Source organism: Tupaia chinensis, unplaced genomic scaffold (genome assembly GCF_000334495.1).
Source record: "Tupaia chinensis unplaced genomic scaffold, TupChi_1.0 Scaffold143921_1, whole genome shotgun sequence".
Lineage (NCBI taxonomy): Eukaryota > Metazoa > Chordata > Mammalia > Scandentia > Tupaiidae > Tupaia > Tupaia belangeri.
In genome coordinates this window covers 804,147-824,979 of record NW_006203772.1, presented here as the reverse complement: position 1 = coordinate 824,979, position 20,833 = coordinate 804,147, and the positions used below count along the sequence as shown (strand labels likewise).

General features: G+C 50.9%; 2 long non-coding RNA genes and 1 pseudogene across 4 annotated transcripts in view; 2 read left to right on the top strand and 1 right to left on the bottom strand.

Annotated features, from left to right (window-relative positions):
- The first annotated feature begins 8,080 nt into the window (after nucleotides 1-8,080).
- Nucleotides 8,081-9,644, top strand: LOC102500157 (40S ribosomal protein S7 pseudogene; annotated as a pseudogene).
- Nucleotides 9,645-10,247: 603 nt separating this feature from the next.
- LOC102499589 (uncharacterized) lies at nucleotides 10,248-14,997 on the bottom strand. Of its 3 annotated transcripts, none has more exons than XR_337013.1 (3): nucleotides 14,960-14,997; nucleotides 10,937-11,441; nucleotides 10,248-10,564 (listed from the first exon to the last, which is right to left on the bottom strand). It is a non-coding gene; the product is annotated as an uncharacterized LOC102499589 (long non-coding RNA). The 3 variants fall into 3 exon arrangements; XR_337012.1 differs by having other exon boundaries at nucleotides 14,795-14,985; XR_337014.2 differs by lacking the exon at nucleotides 14,960-14,997 and adding an exon at nucleotides 14,639-14,744.
- A 127-nt stretch (nucleotides 14,998-15,124) lies between these two features.
- The window catches only part of LOC102499317 (uncharacterized), a 7,063-nt gene continuing 1,354 nt past the window's right edge, over nucleotides 15,125-20,833 (top strand). The window contains exons 1-2 of the long non-coding RNA XR_337011.1: nucleotides 15,125-15,197; nucleotides 18,985-19,525. This is a non-coding gene — a long non-coding RNA (uncharacterized LOC102499317). The remainder of the gene's footprint in view (nucleotides 15,198-18,984; nucleotides 19,526-20,833) is intronic.

Here is a 20,833-nt window from a genome sequence, read left to right as displayed (position 1 = left end):
CTCAGTCAGCACTGAAACTCTCCACTGTGAAGGAGGTGTATTCAGTGTTTGGCAACTGGTGAATCTTCCTGTCTGGGACCCTCTACCAGAAACCGGGAGATGGGCCCTCCTGGGCACTGACTTCCTAAGGGAACACCATCCTGCAGACAGGCCCCAAAGAGCCCCAGCACACAGCACAGCCTGCCTCCCCAGAATGCACTGTCCTTGCTCAGGGGTCCACAGCCCCAGGAGCACCCCATAGTCCTACAGTTTATTGCACTGTTCCAGGGCCTGCTGTCGCCCCCTCCTTCACAGCCTCCTTCCTCCTCCAGCCCCTGCTCCTCTTTATGGAGAAGGCACAAATTAGGCAGAAAGGAAAATGTTGACAGTTCCCAGCCCTCCCTTGCTGGGGATAAAGAGAAATACGTTAACGGTTGAAGCTTTAGGCGGATCAAACACAGTTTGTGAGATGCTTCAAATGTATTATTCATCTCACCAATGAGATGCAATCTTGGGCTTTCTCTCTTCGCCCCATCAAGAGGAACCTCAGCCACTGTGGAAATGCCGGGCTCGGGGAGGGAAGGGGCACTTTCAGAAAGCCATCTTTTCAATATTAAACCAACGAATCTGCTTTGTGCCCGTCTTGTTTCTTCTGAAGCTCTTCTAATGAGATGAGATGGGTCAACTTGCCGGAGAATCTACGGGTGCAGAGGCTGTGGGCAAAACCCACAAGAATTGGGCGTCGACAAGTACTTGGAATCAGAAAGACCGACATCCAGAGAAGGCAGGAGCCAGAGGCGGAGCCCCTGGAAGGTCCTCCATGTGCCGCACGTGAACTTGAGGGATGTGACTCGTGTAGGCTGGGAGAGCCCCAAGAGGAGCCTCTCCGGCACACTAGCCCTGCAGAGCCGCTGCGGAGTGGGGCTGTACTCAGCCTGATCCTTGAGACCGAGGAGGAATCCATAACCAGTCTCAGGTGCTGACGGCACAATGCAGACTGATGGAGGACCTGCACCATCTGCCTGGGGTTCTGCAGCCACTTCCTTTTCTTTTTTCTTTTTTTGCCAGAGGGCACATATATTTGCCAGAGAGAGAGAGAGACACAGAGAGAGAGGGAGAAAGTATCCCCCATACACACTCCAGTGTGGCATGACAATCCCTTCTCTCCCGTTTCTCCATCCTATCGGGATTTTGGACACTCATACACATATGCCCAGCATGCTTCTCAAGGTGCAAGGGCTGGGATTCAAACTGCATGGTTGGCAGTATGGGATCAGGCCCCCCCTAACCACCAGGCTAGGGGGCCAGCCCTGTAGCCATTTTCAATCTTTCTAATTTCCCTTTGGCCACTGAGGACCCCTCTGGGGTCTTACCAGCATCACAGGGCTCTTCACCCAGATAAGAATCCACCCAGCACCCCATGGTTTTGCCTGTAGTCTCACAAACCTTAAACCTGGGCTATGCTGAGCAATCTGATGTGGAGGAGCAGGTCTTGCTGGTGGAACAGGAGGCTGGAACAGCCTGGAAGGAAGGCGACTGTACGCGATAGACCGAAAGCTTTGAAGTATACATATTCTTTGGCCTAGCAAGTTCATTTGTTAAAACCTGCCCCAAGCACACGTTGGACAAGAGTGCAAGTGTGCAAACATGTCCATCCTAGCTCTATGTGTACTAAGGAAACAAACAAGCACCCTTGAATCACAATAATGAAGAACTGGTGAAACGGTAGCCTTCTACTGTCATTTAAAAGCAGATTCTGGACCAGCCCAATGCCTGGTGGTTTAAAGGGGTTGGATCTCGCATGGCCGACCACATGACTAGAGTCCCAGACCTGGCGGCTCACAAAAACACACTGGGCACGTGCACGCGGACCCAAAATCCCAAAAGGAGGGACAAATGGAGAAGGGATGGCAGTATGACCATGCCCCATGGGGAGTGTTGTCTTGCTTCTCCCCCTGATCTCTCTCTTGCAAGCACACATACCCCCTAGCAAATTTAAATAAATAAAAGCAGACTCTAGAAGAATATAAGGGTAAAGGAAGATGTAAGTATATGTAAATATATTTTCATTCTAAAAAAAAAAAAGTCCAATAATAAAGGTTAAGCAAAGTTGCCCCATAGCCTAGCCCAATCGCAATAGTATCCCCAAGGAACCCGTAGTTACCCTTCTACAATCTTTATCTTTGAAGACTCATGTTTTGTGTAAACACGTAATAAAACCAGGTTATGCAGATTTCTAACTGTAGCTGCATGTGTCTATGCCAAGAGGCAAGGCTGTCTGGGCATTACGAAACAGTACTCAGCTCTCCATAGTGGATTGCATATGATTTTTTTCTTCTCTTCTGCAAGAATGATTGTATTTTCTACCTGAACAGAAAAGAAAAACAATGCTATTTTTACATAGCGTGAACCCCAAGCAATTGGTAGCGTTGGCTGCCTGGAGGAGTGGGAGAGAAGCTCGCCATATACTCTTTTATGTCTTCTGAATTTTGTACCTTGGACACGTAGTACCTATTCCAAAAATGAATAAAATTTTTAAAAATTTAATATGGCAATAAAATAAAATGAGGGGGCTGGAGGAGAAGACCTGGAAGGATGGCAAGTCCTGATTTTCTGGGAATCTGTAAAACTCCTCAAGCTATAGTTACAGGTTTCAAATCGACTCAGGATTTAGTACAATAGCGCTGGTCTCTGTCTCACCTGGCAGGGAATTCGGGCTTATAATCTGGAAGAAATGAAGTGGGGTCTAAAATAAACCAGGCCGCCAGCCAGAAATAACTTCCTAATCATTTATCCCATAGCAACAGTAATGGCTCGGCCGAGCCCATTTTCATACATTTCCTCTCCCTTTGGGGATCCGACTTTTCCTTGAGGACACCCACTGCTGCCAGGTTCCTTGGGAGGTAAGGATGGCACCCTCGGCCTTGTCTAAAGGTCCTTTGTTTGAAGCTTGCCTGTAAATTCTACCTTTTTCAGGCCTGGGGTGTGGTCTCAAACGACTCTCCTCTCTCCTTCCTGCGTCCCATCCCATCAGCACCCAGCTCCTGTCATCTGTCCCCGAGCCTTGGGTCCCTAACTTGTAAAGTAAGGGCAAGTGGCCTTGCTCCAGGGACTGGTGTGAGGGTGAGTGGTGGTGGATAGAATGTATGGCAAGGACGCCGCCCGGTCAGAACAGAGGGGAGCCAGGGGCGGTTCGCAGGCATCCATCCCTGGGAAAACACCGAGACAGGATGTAGAAGGGGGCTCTCTGAGACCTGTTAGAGCAGCTATTTATCAATAAATGATAGATATTTTCAATCAGCCATGTTGTAAGAATTACGTAAGACACGTGTGGGAGCCGGACAGTGGTAAATGGGATACTCAGCAAGGTGGAACCACGTGGGACGGTTTTGGGTTCTTAGCCGAGACCTCCTTGAGTACGCCAGGCATGGGTGTGCCATGATCCAGGACTGGCCGTGGCTGGGGGTGGATCACGGCATCAAGACCTCGTTGGGGGTGTGCTCTCTCTTGCTCTTATTTACAGAAGGAACAAATTTAAGGAAAAATGTGTGTCTGAGAATACAAGCAGTCCATCTGGCCTAGATACTGCTCTATCAAGAATTAATCCCCAGGACCAGCAAATGGTGTAATAGCTACATCGCTGGTTGACTACACCATGTAGTCAACCGTGGTTCGAGTCCTGGACCTGGCAGCTTAAAAACTCATGCTGGGTGCATGTGTGTACATACCCAAAATCCCGAGAGGAGAATGGAGGAGAAGGGATTACGGCGTGGCCATCCTCCCTGGGGGGTGATTTCTCGCTTTCTGTCTCTCTCTGTCTGTCTGGCGAGTGCATGCACCCTATAGCAAAAACCTCTCAAAAAAATTATTTATTTAATTTTATTTATGCATTCATTTATTTTAATTTGACCAGACACACACACACACACACACACAAAGTGAGAAAGCAAGCCACCAGGTCTGGGACTCAAACCATGTTGGGAGAGTTCAGCGCTTTAATCACCACATCACCTGCTGGTTCCCTATGTCCATGTCATTTTTATTTGTCACATAATAGGTCTTCAGAAACTATTTGCTGAATGAATGAATGTATAGCCTACATTGTAAATTCTGATTAGGTTGTCTCTTGATCCTTGCCCTGAGGTTGCCAGAACTCATTCCCAACTGGACCCAAAGGCAGTGTGGGCAGACTCAGGGCAGCTGGTACAGTGAGATGGGTGCGGTGAGATGGGGGTGGGGCTCTGGTCCTGGCTGTTGGGGACTTAACCTGTCTGGGCTCAGCATCTTCATCCACACCTGGTCATTAGAGAAGATCCGAGTTGAAAACTCAGCTGCCCACAGAGGCCAGAGAAAGAAGAAGAGAGGGAAGCAGAGGGTGGGAGACACCACAGTGAGAGAGCAGCTGTGCCCTGGAACAGCACCGCCCTCCAGGGCCTGCAGTCACCGCCCATGCCATACAAGCCTGTGGGTTTGCTGTGACCAGATTTTCTGATTTTTCAAGAGAAGTCAGAAACTGGATTTCTTTGTGGAGTCTTGTGAGCAGGTCAAGCTCCAGGCCACAGACCGCTGCCACCCTGGGTCCCACCAGCGTGATCTGGTCACCAGCTGACCACTCGGCTTCCTTCCTGCTCTTAAATCTGTGGGTTCAGGAAAGTGGCCTGAAGACTTCAATTCTTGGAAGTAACCTTGTAAGGGAAATACCTAAAGTTGGGGCTTCATTCTGGCAGATGGGCCTCTGGCACCTGCTGCCCTGACCTCCAAAGTGTAGCTTTAGGCAAGCCTCAGTCCCTGTCAGCCAGCGCGCCCCCACCCATATCAGTGAGCAGAAATGAGGGGCAAGGTGAGGGGGAGTCAATAATCACTTGTCCTGGGGTGGGCTGGGGTGCAGCCCTTCATGATCAGCCCCTCAAAGTGTGGGCCTGGGGCACACGGCCACCCTAAAGCTGCCCTGCACGAGGGCACCCACCGGTGATTCAGTCTCACTTCATAAATTCCTGTCAGAGAAGCTGTCAGGGCCTGGGAAATAAATAATGATATTTAACATTTTGTAATAACAACAATTAACCAGTAAATAATGTCCTTTAAACTGCAAACGCTGGAGTAAATTAATTCTTCTAATGAGCTGTCAGGCACGGAAGAAAAAAGTACCCGTGTTCTTTGGTGCCACGCGGCTGCCGTGTGAGCAGCCGGGGAAGCTCACCTCGGGCCCTGGGAGCTCATTATAGGGAAGCACGCGGCGCCGCGGGTTTCCCGGGAATCGGCCGAGCCTCGCCCGCACCCACGTGGGCGCTCGGCCGCCGCTGCCCGCCCCCTCCACACAGCACCAGCGCCCCACCGCCCCGCCTGCGCTCAGCACCCGCACCCCGCCAGGGATCCGATCTCGGCCTAGCCGCAACGCGGAGAGCATTTCAATTAGAGACGGCACCCTCCCTTCTTCAGCCGCGGGGTGGCTGGGGGCAGGAGCTGAGAACAGAGGAGGGGGAGAAGCCCGGCACGCGTTCCTAGTCCTTGCTGCGTGACCTTGGAGAGGTTTCCTGCCCTCTCTGGGCGGGGATGTCGTAAATGGAAATGTGAAGCTAATCAAACCAGATGTGATTACTTCTGAGCCCCCGAGAAGCCTGTGACCATAAAAAGACACCTAAGAGTAAGGCAGCTCTTTATGTACTGATTCGGAGTAATCTCCGAGATATATTGTCAGGTGACAAAAGCGAGCTCAGAGTAGTGTGCAGGGTAGCTACCGCCCGTGTATTAAAAATAGGACCAGAGAAAGAGAAACCGTGTCTGCATTCGTTTGTACTGTGTGTGTCTAGACAGGAAGGGATAACATTGCTAGCCTCTGGGGAGGGGAGGGGGAGGACTTCACCCAACAACCTTTCACCCTGATTTTTTAAACCACGGACAGGCATTACCTATTCAAAAATTAAGTGACAAAAGACAAAGCCACACACATTGCAGGTCAGCTTGCTTCTCCGTAGCTTTCAGGACGTGCCCAGCGGAACCGCGAAAGGCTGAAACCCCTCCGGAGAGAGATCACACTGCCGCGCTAACCACCAGTCCTGGAGACAAGCTAATGAGTCCGACGTCCTTCCCAGGAGCTAATCCCATTCCTTCCTGCTAGCGTTTGAGGTTCTGGCCTCCCGGTCTGTACTCTGTAGGCAAAAGGGCTGATAGGTCATTCTCTGCAGAAGCCTGGGTAGGGGCCCCCAGCTCTGTGGAGATGGCCAAGGGTAAGCCCAGCCCTCTCGAGCCGTCCTGGGTTTGACTCGGCGTCTGTCACTTGTTGGCTGTGTGGTACTGTCTGTCACTCTCCATCGCTGACTTCAGTTTCCTAGGGTCCCTGCCTCCCATGGGGGGACATCGGTGCTGGGCCTGATGATCCACTTCCCTGACAGCCAGCCCAAGCCTGCTGCTCCCCAGGACAGACAGACGCCGGTTCATCTGGCCCCCAGATCTGTGCCTCCCCTGCCATAAGGCCCACCCTCACCCCACCCCAGAGCCAATGATCTGGGGCCTCCCTGTAGCCAGGAGCAGCTCTGCCCCTTTAGCACCTAAATTGTCATGCTCTAAATCCAGAGCAGGCTTACGGGGCTGGTGGCTAGTGGCAAAACCACCCGAAGGGCTGCTATGGGGCTAGGGTGAGAGAGGTTCAGATGGAAGGGCTCTTGGCTCTGAGGGCCCCTTTTATCTACTATATTTCCTTGCGTCCTCATAGGGTGTCTCCCAACTAGACTTCCTTAGCTAGTGCCTATCTGAGAAGCCCTGACCTGAGGCTTGCAGGACTGGACACCCAAGGCATGGGGCTCAAAAGAGCTGGGACGGGAAAGGGACAGGGAGCCAACACACACTGAGCGCCTACTCCACACCAGGTGGAGGGAGCCAACACACACTGAGCACCTACTCCACACCTACTTCACAGGCCACGTTTCATTCCAAGCCTCAGCCTGTGGCATGGGTGCTATTGTATAGCCACATCCCCCACCACACCGCTGCCTGTCCCAGCCCCAACCCTCATCACCTAAATAGAATAATGGGGCAGGGGAGGGTGCAGGGAGGGGGTGTTGGGGAGGTGGCAGATCAGCCTCCTGACCATCTCATCTTCTCAACACCATCAACTCAGTACCTGAAGCATGAAGGTAAGAGTTCAAGGGACAGTGATTGTGAGGATGTGAGAGAGAGGAGGCTCCCCTTCCCCTACAGCCTGGAGGAAAAGCTCTGCTCCATTTAACAGGCAGCCCCCTGGGGGGCACCTCCACTGTCACCTTTAGGACAACATGGTGGCTAAAGCTTAGGCACGGGAACCTGATAAATAGATATGGGTTGGGACCAGCAGTTAGCGTAATGGCTATGTCACTGGACTCCCACGTAGTCGATCGTGGTTTGCATCCCGGACCTGGTGGCTTAAAACCCACACCGGGCACGTGTGCGTGCGTGCCCAAGATCCCGAGAGGAGAATGGAGGAGAAGGGATTGCAGCGTGACCATCCCCCCTGGGGGATGATTTCTCCCTTTCTGTCTCTCTGTCTCTCTCTGTCTGGCGAGCGCACGTGCCCTATAGCAAAAACCTCTCCAAAAAAAAAAAAAAAAAGATTTGGGTTCAAATTCAGGCTCTACCCCATTTTTTTTATTGAACTTTGTTTTATCTATTTATTTATTTTAATTTGACCAGAGAGGGACAGAATTAGAGAGAAAGTGAGAAAGCAAGCCACCAGGTCAGGAACTCGAACTGCGGTCAACCATGTGGGAGTCTAGCGCCTTTAACCACCATGCCACCTGCCAGCCCCTCTACCACTTTTTTTTTTTTTAAAGAATTTTTTATTGCTGGGGACCAGCAGTTAGCGTAATGGCCATGTCACTGGACTCCCACGTAGTCGACCGCAGTTCGCGTCCCGGACCCAGTGGCTTAAAACTCACACCGGGCGCGTGTGCGTGCGTGCCCAAGATCCCGAGAGGAGAATGGAGGAGAAGGGATTGCGGCATGACCATCCCCTCTGGGGGGTGATTTCTCGCTTTCTGTCTCTATGTCTCTCTCTGTCTGTCTGGAAATAAAAACTCTCAAAAAAAAAAGTATTTATTGCTCTTCCTCAGCTGGCACTCATCGAGGAACAGGCATGTTCAGCTCGAGCGCCGAGATCGTGAAGCCCAATGGCAAGAAGCCGGACAAGTTCGAGTCGGGCATCTCCCAGGCCCTGCTGGAGCTGGAGATGAGCTCGGACCTGAAGGCGCAGCTCAGGGAGCTAAACATCATGGCGGCCAAGGAAATTGAAGTTGGTGGTAGTTAGAAAGCTGTCATAATCTTTGTTCCTGTCCCTCAACTGACGTCCTTCCAGAAGATCCAAGTGCGGCTCGTTGGCGAGCTGGAGAAGAAGCTCAGTGGGAAGCATGTGGTCTTTATTGCTCGGAGGAGAATTCTGCCTAAGCCAACTCGAAAAAGCCTTACGAAAAATAAGCAAAAGCGTCCCAGGAGCCGCACCCTGAGCGCCGTGCACGACGCCGTCCTGGAGGACCTGGTCTTCCCCAGCGAGATCGTGGGCAAGAGGATCCGTGTGAAGCTGGACGGCAGCCAGCTCATCAAGGTCCACCTGGACAGGGCCCAGCAGAACAACGTGGAACACAAGGTCAAAACTTTCTCTGGTGTCTACAAGAAGCTCACGGGTTGGGAACCAGCTGTTAGCATAATGGCTATGTCACTGGACTCTCACGTAGTCGATCGAGATTTGCGTCCCAGACCCAGTGGCTTAAAACTCACGCCGGGCGTGTGTGCGTGCGTGCCCAAGATCCTGAGAGGAGAATGGAGGAGAAGGGATTGCGGCATGACCATCCCCCCTGCGGGGGTGATTTCTCTCTTTCTGTCTCTCTGTCTCTCTCTGTCTGTCTGGTGAACGCACGCGTCCTATAGTGAACAAAAAAACCTCTCCAAAAAAAAAAAAAAGAAGAAGCTCACGGGCAAGGATCTTAATTTTGAATTCCCAGAGTTTCAGTTGTGAAGAAAATGACTAAATAAAGTTCCCTCACAGTAAAAAAAAAAAAAAAAAGAATTATTTATTTAGAGGCAGGCAGGTGGTATGTGGTTAAGGGCACTAGACTCCCACATGGCAGACCGCAGTTTGAGTCCCTGATCTGGTGGCTTGCTTTCTCTCTCTCTCTTTCTCTAACTTTGTCCCTCTCTGGTCAAATATAAAAAATAAATAAAGTTAAATAAAATAATTCTTTAAAAAATATTTATTTTATTTTATTTGTTAGTATTATTTTTACTGTTTTGCTATAGGACACATGTGCTCACCAGAGACAGAGAGAAAGATAGGAAGTAAGAAAGCAAGATGCTAGGTCCAGGATTCAAACCGCGGTCGGCCATGTCGTAGTCCAGCACCTTAATCACCACACCACTTGGTGGACCTCAGGCTCTGCTACTTATAAGCTGTGTGCTTCAGACCAAGTGACATAACCTCTCTGAGCTTTGGTTTCCACTCCTAAAAAATGTGGATAATTGCTACCTGTGTCTCTGGGCTGCTAGGGGGTTAAGAAGACAAGGTGTGTAAAGCATTGAGCATAGCGTTTAGGCACAACACAGCACCCAATAAATGACTATATCCATCCCGATGACCTTTCTCCTGCCCTTCAGATAAACTCAACCTCCAAGCCCAGGAAGGGCAGCTGCCCGGTACCTGAGGTAGGCAGCCTACCTCGGCAGTGCCCTGATTGGGAGGCAGCCCAGAAAGGCCTCCAGGCTGGGTTTTTGCAGAGGGCAGCGAAAAATCGGAGCTGAAGCCAGCAAAACCAGGATTCCAGCAGCGGATCTGAGTCAGCTCCTTTTGGGTCTGGGGGTTCAAGAGCCTTCCTCAAAGTTACACAGCTCCCCAGGCACCCTGTCCTCCATGTGGCTACCTGCCTTGGCCTGAGCCTCCCAGGGCCCTGGGTACCTGTGTGCATGGAACACCAGCTAGGAAAGGGGGGTGCTCCAGGGAGCAGAGGAAGCTGGGTCTCAGTCACACGGAAATTAAAACCAGCTTGCCCAGCGCTGAGTTACCATGTCGCCTGAAATCAGATTGATTTCTTGGGCTTGTTGTGACGGCAGTGTTGCAATTGATTCGTCTGGATGGCGGGGAGTTTATCTATCTGGAGCTGTCTGTCATTGATCTGAATAAGCCTCTAAAATAGCCCAAATACCTGGCGAGGGCGAGGTTGCCACCAATCTGGCTCAATATTAATTATAATAATGAACAGGCATGAGAAGGGTTGGTTCATTGCCTGCCCTGCAGGGCTGGCCTCTGTGAGGTTTGGTGTTTAATATTCATTTTGAGTCAGTAACATGCAAAGAGCTGGTGGACATTCCTAAAGTGAGAAAAGTTGGCATGGGCAGGGATACCATGCTCTGCCTCCACAGGACTGAGAAGGAGCCAGGGTCACGGCAACAGGAAAGGTCTAGGTTAGACCTCAAGAAGAGCTTCGTAATGAGGGAAACGAGTGAGTGGACATAGCACATCCGATGCACAGATAAGCCTGGGCAATTACTTCTCCCGAGTCGGCTTCCTCCTCTGCAAGAAGGGAATAGCAATACCCGTGTCTCAGAGCTGCTGCTACAGTTGCTCCTGGCCAAAAAAAAGACAGAACAAAAAACTGGAAGACTCTTTTTGGTATCTTCTGGTTCAGGGAGCAGTAGAGGGATTCTGCTTCATATAACAAGGTGCCTGCCCTTCTCAGCCCTGGCATAGAGTGATTTATTCAATCCAAGGAGCTTTGGGGTTTTGTTTTAGAGACACAGGCTCTCCCTACATTGCCCAGGCTGGCCTCAAACTCAGATCACCCCACCCTACACTCCCGAGTAGCTGGGATTACAAGCATGCGCCACCACACTGGCTTAATGGAGCTATTAGAATAGTTATTGATTCAATTATTGACTCAGGACAAACTATGGAACAAGCCATGACCCCCGCCTTTGAGGAGATGAAATCTAGGATTACCAACAAGCAAGAAACTCCCCCTCACTGGAGGCGTTCAGGAATAGGGTCCTGTCTGTGGGAGATGTCTTGAAGTGACCAGAGGCAGGCAGATGGCCGTGAGGACTGATGGTGGCTGTAGGTCTGAGGCAGTGTGGACTAGCAGAAGATTCTGCTTGAAATCTGTCAACAAGAGCTCCTCCGGAATATTGTTCTTCTAGAAAGAAGAGGATCTTGTCCTCAGCAAAGCTAACGTGGTCAGACTTGGGGCTCAAGATTGCAAGAATCAAAGATGGATTCTCGCCACCCCTGAAGACGGCAGCGGAAATTGCAGCAAGAAACATGGAGATTAAACCAGCATGAGGGCTTCCGGGCTGAGGTCTGAGAGCAGGAAGGATAGGGCCAGAGAGTCTCTGTGTTTGTCTAGGAGCCTGTTCCTCCACCTTCCTCGTGACATTTCTTCCTCTGCTCTGACAGAGCTTTCGTCTGTCCTCCGGCTGGGCCACTCACAGAGACCCCTGTGGCCAGCCTTAAGAGAAACATCAGAAGAAAGTTAATAGTGAAACGCTCTGGCGGATCTAATTGATTTTTTTTCCTATTGGTTCCCTAATATAGGCAACACTGTTCCTGCCGCTTTTCTGGGCTGGAGATTATGTCATAAATAAAGAGATTTGCTCCCTATTTCCATGTGCTTATCTTTAATAAGTTAAGAACTCAACAAGCTTTAGGAAGACTTGAAATAAGCAAGGGATCCAGTGGTGGCTTCGGCTGTGGCGGTGCCAGACACAGCTTTATTTCATGAAGGGGGGGGGAGCATTTGCATTCTTTGGGTGGAACTGGGCTCAAGTTCAGGTGGAAGAGGAGAGGAGTGGGTGGGAAAGTTGGGGTGGTGGCCAAAGGGATGAACAGGATCCATGGGGCTGGGTATGTGAGAGTTAAGAGTGTAGGTTCTAGAGCCAGGTAGCCTGGGTGCAAACTCGGGCTCCAGGGGCTGTGTGGTAAAACAGGTGCCGTGGTGAAACACAGCATTCTGTGAGGACAACCCACGCGGAGAGGTTCTGAGTTTCATCCAGAGACCTCCCTGAGTACGCTAGACAGGATGTGCCCATGATCAGAGGCTGGCTAAAGTTGGGCGTGAATCAGGTGGAGGTGTCTCTCTCTCTCTCTGTGTGTGTATTTCTTGCTCATGGGAGAAATTTTTAAAAATTCTCAGCTCTGGGGGGCCAGCAAGTAACCACAGTGTGAGTTCTGGACCCAGCAGCTTGAAACTCATGCCAGGTCCAAGTACATGTGTGCCCAAAATCCCAAGAGGAAAATAGAGGAGAAGGGATTGCAGCGTGGCCAACTCGGGGGGTGGGGGTAATTTTTCACTTTCTCTCTGTCTCTCTTTGTCTTTCTGAGCCAAGTAAATAATTTAAAACAGTGATATAAAAAACAAATGTAAGGAACCAGCAGTTAGCGTAATGGCTATGTCGCTGGACTCCCACGTAGTCGACCGTGGTTCGTGCCCCAGACCCAGTGGCTTAAAACTCACGCCGGGCACATGTGCGTGTGTGCCCAAGATCCCAGGAAGAGAATGGAGGAGAAGGGATTGTGGCGTGACTATCCCCCCTGGGGGGTGTCTTCTCGCTTTCTGTCTCTATATCACTCTCTGTCTGTCGGGCGAGTGCACGCGCCCTATAGTGAAAACCCTCTCCAAAAAAAAAAAAAAAAAAAAAAATCTCAGCTCTGCTTCCTGTTGTTCAAAATGGGCAACAACAAATGTACTTCATTGGTTGCTGTGAGGATAGCACAGGTTAGGTAGAGATTATCTGTTGGGACCAGCAGTTAGCGTAATGGCTGTGTTGCTGGACTCCCATGTAGTCGACCATGGTTCGAGTCCCAGACCTGGTAGCTTAAACTCACACCAGGCGCGTGTGCGTGTGTGCCCAAGATCCCAAGAGGAGAATGGAGGAGAAGGGATTGCAGCATGGCCATCCCCTCTGAGGGGTGATTTCTCGCTTTCTGTCTCTCTGTGTCTCTCTGTCTTTCTGGTGAGCTCACGTGCCCTATAGCAAAAAAGAGAGAGAGAAAGAGAGAGAATATCTGTTAACCAATAAGTGTTTTTCTAACTGCCAGAGGGTGTGTGTGCTCACCAGAGGGAGGGACAGAGAGGGAGAAAGCCCCCCAGTTCACACTCAATCTCATTTGTCCATCCTGTTAGGACTGGGGCACACGTGCACACAAGTCTGGCGTATTTTCAAGCTGCTAGGGCCAGGGTTCAAACTGTGGTTGGCCATGTGGGATCCAGCTCTTTTAAATACCAGGCTACAGGGCCAGCCCAGCCAGGTTGTTACTGAGACATCATCTAACTCAGCTCACCTGAGCTGTTGCTGAGCCTCTGCCAGTGTCACGGGCCCTGGCCTAAGCTTCAGATGAGTGAGACGTGGCCAGCGCTGCCCATGAGGACCACCCGGAGCCTATGGTCGGCCATATGAGAGTCCAGTGCCCTTAACCACCAATGGAATGAGCAGGTAGCACTACGTGGTATCCACACTGGGGGGATCCAGGAAGGGAATGGTGATCCCTTCCTGGGCAGGCTGCCTCCAGTGGCCCTTTCTCGAGGCCACCCACTCTCCAGTTCTGGACACCTCACAGATTAACTCACATTTCCTGAAAGAACAGAAACTGTATGGCCTGTGTAAAAACAGCCTCACTCAGGGCCAGCAGGTGGCATGGCAGTTAAAGACACTGGATTCCCACCTGTCTGACCGTGGTTCAAGTCCTGGACCTGGTGTCTGGCTTTCTCACTTTCCCTTTCTCTCGCTCTCTGTATCTCTCTGATCAAATGAAAATAATAACAAATGGTATTAATTAAATATAATTTTTAAAGGCCTCATTCAAGACTGCAAAATCACCACCTTCCACTGTACACCTGCCACTACTAGGCTGTGCTACTCATTTTCAGCGTCTCATTTAGCCTGAAGAACTCTATGGAGACAATGCCATTAATATTACTATCTCCCATTTTAAGTTAAAACTGAGGCACAGAGGGAACCAGCAGTTAGCGTAATGGCTGTGTCGCTGGACTCCCACGTAGTCAAGCGCGGTTCACGTCCCAGACGCAGTGGTTAAAACTCATGCCGGGCACGTGTGCGTGCGTGCCAAAGATCCCAAGAGGAGAATGGTGGAGAAGGGATTGCGGCGTGACCATCCCCCCTGGGGGGTGATTTCTCGCTTTCTGCCTCTCTGTCTCTCTCTGTCTGGCGAGCACACGCGCCCTATAGCAAAAACCTCTCAAAATAAAACAAAACACTGAGGCACAGAGAAGTGTGCTGATGTGTTCAAAGGTTTACAACTGGTTAGTAGCAGAGACAGGATTTGAATTCAGAACCACTGACTTAGCCTGCTCTAGACACTGTCCTCTAATCCTCATGCTGTATTTACCATCAGACACACTAATGGGGGCTGGCAGGTGGCGTGGTGGTTAAGGGTACTGGACTCCCACATGGCCGACCATGGTTCCAGTCCCAGACCTGATGGCTTGCTTTCCCCACTTCTCTCTCTCTCTCTGGCAAGCATGTGTGCCAGGTAGCAAATTAAAATAATAATAATAATGATGATAAATAAAATGAAATAAACATTTTTTTTAAAAGGCACTAATGAAGCATAACAAATAAGCAAGACTCTAGGCTAAAGACTGAGAGATAGGAAGATGAATAGAATGAGTATTTATTGAGCACCTACTATGTGCCAACCTCTCCTACAGGTTATCTCACGAATACTTCTGAAAGCCAAATGGCACCACTTTTCTTTCACAGGTAAAGAAGAGGAAGTTCAAAGACCTTCAGAAGCTTGCCCAAGGCAAGAGTAAGGCTGTGATGGCTTTTCCTCAGGCCTGACCTCAACGCCTGGGCCCTGTTCAGGATGTCCTCAGCCTCTGATGAGCGGTCTCCCCTTCTAGCAGGCCTTGCTCTTGCACACTACTAACATGGCCTCACTGCAGCTGGGCTGAGAAGAGGAGTCCTCCTCCCTCTGCAGGCTTCCCCAGTAGAAAATGTTTTCCACCTGGGGCCTCCATCGTTCCTTCTCCCTCTCTCCTCTGGGCCATTGTCTAGACCTGCAGATTCTGTTGCTTTAAGGACTAGTGACCTCACAGATGAGTTGCCATAGAGACCATTGTGATGTCACAAGCAGAGGACAAATAGTTCAAGGAGGAGTGATGGGTGAGAATGCATGGCTAGAATTGAGGGATGCTCAGGATTTCTGTCCTGTTTTTAGGCTCAGAAGAGGACGTGGCTTAGAGGTGTGTCTGAAGCTGAGTTCTGATATCAGGATATCAAGTTCTGATATCAGGACCCCATTCTCCTGGCAGGTCACCTGAGTTCTGGAACTGTGATGCCTCTGAGACCCAAAGGAAGGGTCAGTAAACAGGAACCACATGGCAGACTCCATGGTACAGCGGTACTACACTGCTCAAGGGAAGCCAGAGCTCACATGGTGACCACGGTTCGAGTCTCAGGCATGGTCAGCCTGAAACAAGACAGGTGTGTGCGTCAGTGCCCAAGATCTGACAGGCCGGAGGACTGGAGGAAGGGGATTGTGGGGTGACCAGACTTCACGCTCTCTTCCACTCTCATGTGTGCATGTGCTCTATCATGAATAAAGAAAAAGAGAAAAGAGAAAAGAAAAGGAACATCAGTAGCGTTCCCCACCACCTCATGACTCTAGGAAGTAGGCCTACTTTTCACAGCAGGAAGGGATAGAGTTCGATGCCAGGAAGATCCAGGCAACAGGTTGCTCCCAGGAGCAGATGATGCACCCTCGCCTTGGGAGGCTTGAACTGTGGGAGACACTCGGCTTCTAGGACTTCCCAAGCCTTGTTCAAGTAGCCTGCGGAGACAGACATGCTGTTTCGCAGTGTGTGGAGAGTGTCTCCTCTCCCCAGCTGGGAGCCCCATGAGGGCTGTCTGTCCTGAAGCCTGCCTCGTAGTAACCAACTTCTCCTGCCTGCAAGTGCCTTGTGGTTCCTGGCCCAGCACACACGAGGTGCTCAGTAAACACTCCCTCATTTGGTAAATGCACAAGGAGAGGTAATGAGTGACCCAGGTAGAGGGTAGGGTGAAAGACGAAGGACCGACTAGACAGATGGGCCATCAGGAGGGAGTCTAGAGACCCAGTACAATCCCTGAAGATGTGGAGTTCTCCACCGGCCCAGCTCCCTGGCGGCAGTCCAGCCTCCTGTTCGCTGCCACCCAGTCATACTAACCAGCTCTTAGTCCTTCCCAGCCGAGCACGTACTGTTCCCTGTGCACAAACACCCTTCCCATCCCTCTCTAGTCAAATAAGTCACGCTCGACTTCTGCCTTTTTACTCAATCACTGCCTCCTCAGAGAAGCCTTCAGATCCACCACGTAAGCCTCCCAGTCCCCGCCCTGCGAGCCGCTCCTTCCAAGCACAGGTTCTGCTGCAGCTTTGCATTCAGTCAGGTGGTTCTGCACCAGCTCCCACGCTAGACCTCCAGCTCTGCAAAAGCAGCAGCGGTGTCTGTTTTTACTCACCTTTGGATCCTCAGCACTTAGCACTTAGCTGGGGATCCAAAGTGGGTATTTAATAAATATTTGTCAACTGAATAAATTAAGAAGTCACCAACTCTGCCCTGCCTGTTCCGAGCAGCCCACCCTCCACGCTCTGCAGCAGGAGAGATCATCTTGGCACCGGCCTCTGGCAGGCAAACCCCGGGCAGCAGCTGGGGAACCTGTGCTGCACCCCCTGCCTGTGCCTAAAAAGGTCCATGAGCGTCCCCGCCTGCCTGCCCGCCCTGCCTTGGGAGTCTATTGAGTTTCTCTAACTACCTACACATCCCTGAGCCTCTGGGAGGCTCAGTTTCCTGCTCTGTGCACAGGGGACAGTAACAATATCTACCTCACAGGATTGCTGTGAGAATGAAGTTAACCTCCTCAGCTTACTCTCCACTAACAGCAAATAATCAATGAGGTTGCTGTCTTATTCTTAGGAGTCAGGAAAAGCCCACTAGATTCCGGGGCTGACTCCCCCCCTCAAAGAAGGAATATTCGGAATTTTTGTGCATCTGTTTTAAATGCATGTGGCAATCATTTTAAAGAGGAAATACTTAAAGCGTTTCTGTAAAACGTGAATCAGCTATGAGTTTGTCCCTTATGTAATTGCAGAGCTTCGTGCCTGGGTTTGCTCAAAGGGGAAAACACAATTATCTTCTCATATTATTCAAAACAACCCCCAATCTTGTCTCTGGCATTAAAAAATGGGGAGAATTCGTTTGCTCTCAGCCCTGGTTTTTGGTCCTGGGTGAGCGCTGTCAGGACAGAGGTGTGAGGTCAACTGGCTGGGGTATTTGTTCATGCCTCCTCCACCCTTCCCCTGGTCCCCAGAAGTGGGGGGAACTGGCCCTAGGATCTTGTGGGGGTAAAAGGATTCTCCCTCACCAAAGGAGAACAGTTTTGCCAGGAGTGCCCTTGTTGGTCTTATGCATAAATACTCTCCAGCCTATTTTTTAAATATAATTGTATTTATTCCATGAGTGAGACACAGAAAGAGAGATATAGCACCCCTGACAAGATCTTGGTGCCATGATCCACCCCCAGCTTCAGCCAGTCCAGGTTATGGACCTGTCATGCCTGGTGTATTCAGGGAGGTCTCAAAGTGGTAACCTCCCCATGTGGGCCTGCCTCTCAGAGTGTCATGTTTTCCTGCTGCTCCTCTGCCCAGCCCCTCTCTGGTCTATTGACCAAGATTCCCAGTCGAGCCACCTAGGCAAGAAGCCAGTGGGGCTTTCTAGCTTTGCTCACCATCCCCACCCCAGCTCACTGAAGCCCCCTGATGCCCACCTGCCAGGACCAGCACCCCACAGGCTATGCCAGGACCTCTTCTCAGGAGCTCACCCCACCAGATGACCCACTCCATCAAATGACCACCAGCCTAGCACCAGATCCCCAGCCCCAGAACAGTACCATAAACCGAAGACCTCTGGACAGATGTACTTTATGTAAGTTCAAGCACCAGAAATATTGAGTTCGGAGGCTTTTATTTCTAGAGTCCTCTATATTCTCTGGGATTATCACCTGTCTTTCTTGCCTCCTTTCCTAGTTATTATCTTTGGCCACTTTCCAAGTCAAGCTGCCCTGATTGCTTGGGGAGATGGAGGCTCCTAGCATCCTCCCTTGGTGTCTCTGGGTCTGGTAAGAATGACCTTGGGGGACTCTTTCTGCTTCCTTCAACATAACTCTGCAGGTGGCCACACTGCCAAGGCAGCCCTGGCTTTTAGGAGCTGGCTTCTCTAAGATTCACCAAGGGTCAGGGAACATTGAGAGGGTAGTGGAAGCGGAGGCCTCATGCCCCCGCCCCAAGTTGGGGAAGGCAATGCTCAGAGTAAGCCTTGAGGTCCAGAGGAGAGGAAGAAGGCCAGCTGTTCTCTCTCCTACATCATGCCAACCTAGCTTGACACCAAATTAATAGCATTCAAATGAGATGCAAAGCATTATGCAAATCGAGAGGAGAAGGCCACTCTTACCAGGGCCCTTGGGCTGTTGGAAGACCAGGGCACTGATCTCTTCATGGAAGATTTCACAGGCTCCCTTCAACTTCAGCCTTTGCACCCTCTGTTCCAACCAGCGTGATGACTCCAGAGACCAGCAGGGCCCTCTCAGTCAGTGCTCTGATCTGGGTGCTCACGTCTGCCTCACCCCCCAGGCTCTCAGGGCCTCTTCCTTTCTGAAACGATGCGGAGGCAGCTACAGAAGGTAGCACAACGTCGTTTTGGATGCCAGGATTCTGGCTACCCCTCATCAGCGGTGTATGCAAAGTAGATGCGGGGTTTTTTGCATATATTTAACTGTCCATTAAAATGGCCCCACGCCTGTCACCTCTGCACAAGCCCAGGCTTCCAAATTGCCAACCCCCGCTGCCTGCAAGCACCATGTGGTTCCTGTGCCTGGTAATTGCTGTGGTGTTTGTTGAGCTGTATTTGCATTTGATTGTCATTTAACTTTCCATCTTTCTCCTTCAAGCAAACCAGGGATTGGGCTTTTGTAATTGATTATTCATTTTATTTTCAGCACCTTGGTGGTTTTCAGCAAGTTTTCGTTATTAGTGCCACAAACTCGATCCCTGGGACTTCTGCCACATGGAGGGAGAAGGCCTCCTCCCACCCATCGCAGGCTCCGATGTGAAAGTCATCTAGCCAACATTGTGGATCTTAAGTTCTCTCTCCGGTCTCCCTGTTCCAGCACCTGCCTCATTTCTGCCCAGCCGGTGGCATTAAACATTTATGGAGCTGTGGAGGATCAAAGGCCTCTGCTGGGGGTGGTGGGCAGGCTGGAGGCCTCAGTTTGGAGCTGGAAAGTAGCTCACATCAAACCACTTTCTGCTGCTGTCTCCATCCACCTGGGCTCTCGCGCCAGCTGAGCTCGCCCCACTCCCAGAGGGGGAGCAGATGCCCAGGAGCCGGGACTCTCCGTTCACCAGGACAGAACCCTCCTCCTGCCCCTACAGTCGAAGAGCTGACTGGGTAATCCAGGAAGCCATTCTGGTGCTGAGAATCTCTGACTGCTCCAGACCCTGCCAGGTCTGGGACCCCACTCCAAGAAGTAAGTGGAGGTGAGCAGGCAGCTCTGTGCCCCAGGAGTCTCTGGAGTGAAGTGGCAGCCCCTGCCCTGCTTCCCTAAAACCCCAAACCCCTCTGGCTCCGCAGAAGATACAGCTCTGATTTGAAAGCTGCCTCAGAGGAGAGTAATTTTCTCCTTCTCTTACTCAGAAAGCAAGTGTCATCCCAGCAAAGACTTCAAAATAAGTCACCAATGTGTGTACCTGTAATCCTGTGAATTGATAGGCAGTGGGGAAGCAAGGCTGGCACCTCAGAGATGAGAGCTGGAGACTGGTCAGGGGCTTCAAGGGTCTCAGCCCTTTCTTCCTCTCTCTGGCTCTCAGTTCTAATCCAGCCTTTGTAGCTCAGACCCCCTACACCTTCTGTACCGCACCCTGCAGTTTCTACAGCTTGCTACAGTGCTTAAAAGTCCACCTTGGACTCGTTTTGGCACTAATATCTTCATGTTGGGGTAACCCCTCTAGCATAGCCACCGAGGATCTTTCATTCAGGTGACCACAAAGCCTCTCAGCCTGGCCCCAGTCCACTCCGGCCCTTCCTCTGACTTCCCTGCAAGACCTGCCTCCCCCCAATCTATCTTCTCCTGGACCCCAGGCTACCTTGCTTTCCCCACCACTTCGGCTCTGTATAAGCCATTTCTGCATCTTGGACATCCTCTTCATGTCCACTGAATGAAACATAAAACACATTCACGACTTATTCTCTGCCATGTGAAGATTCCCTGACCTCGCCTCACCCATTGGCACCAGTGATCTACCTAGGGCTTTAGACACACCCTGCCCCCTTGGGACCAGCTGTTGGCATAATGGCTATGTTGCTGGACTCCCATGTAGTCGACCATAGTTCAAGTCCTGGACCTGGTGGCTTAAACTTACACTGGGCGCATGTGTGTGCATGCCCAGGATCCTGGGAGGAGAACAGAAAAGAAGGGAGGGACTGCGGTGTGGCCATCCTCCTAGGGGGTGATTTCTCACTTTCTATCTCTCTGTCTCGCTCTGTCTTTCTGGCGAGTACACGCGCCCTGTAGCAAAAACCTCTCAAAAAGAAAAAAAAAAAGATACACCCCACCCCCATAATTTATTCACAAATATTTATTGAGTGCTTACTCTTTCTTAAAAAAGAATTACTTTTGGGAACCAGCAGTTAGCGTAATGGCTATGTCGCTGGACTCCCACGTAGTCGACCGCGGTTCATGTCCCGGACCTGGTGGCTTAAAACTCACGCCGGGCGCGTGTGCGTGCGTGCCCAAGATCCCGAGAGGAGAATGGAGGAGAAGGGATTGCGGCGTGACCATCCCCCCT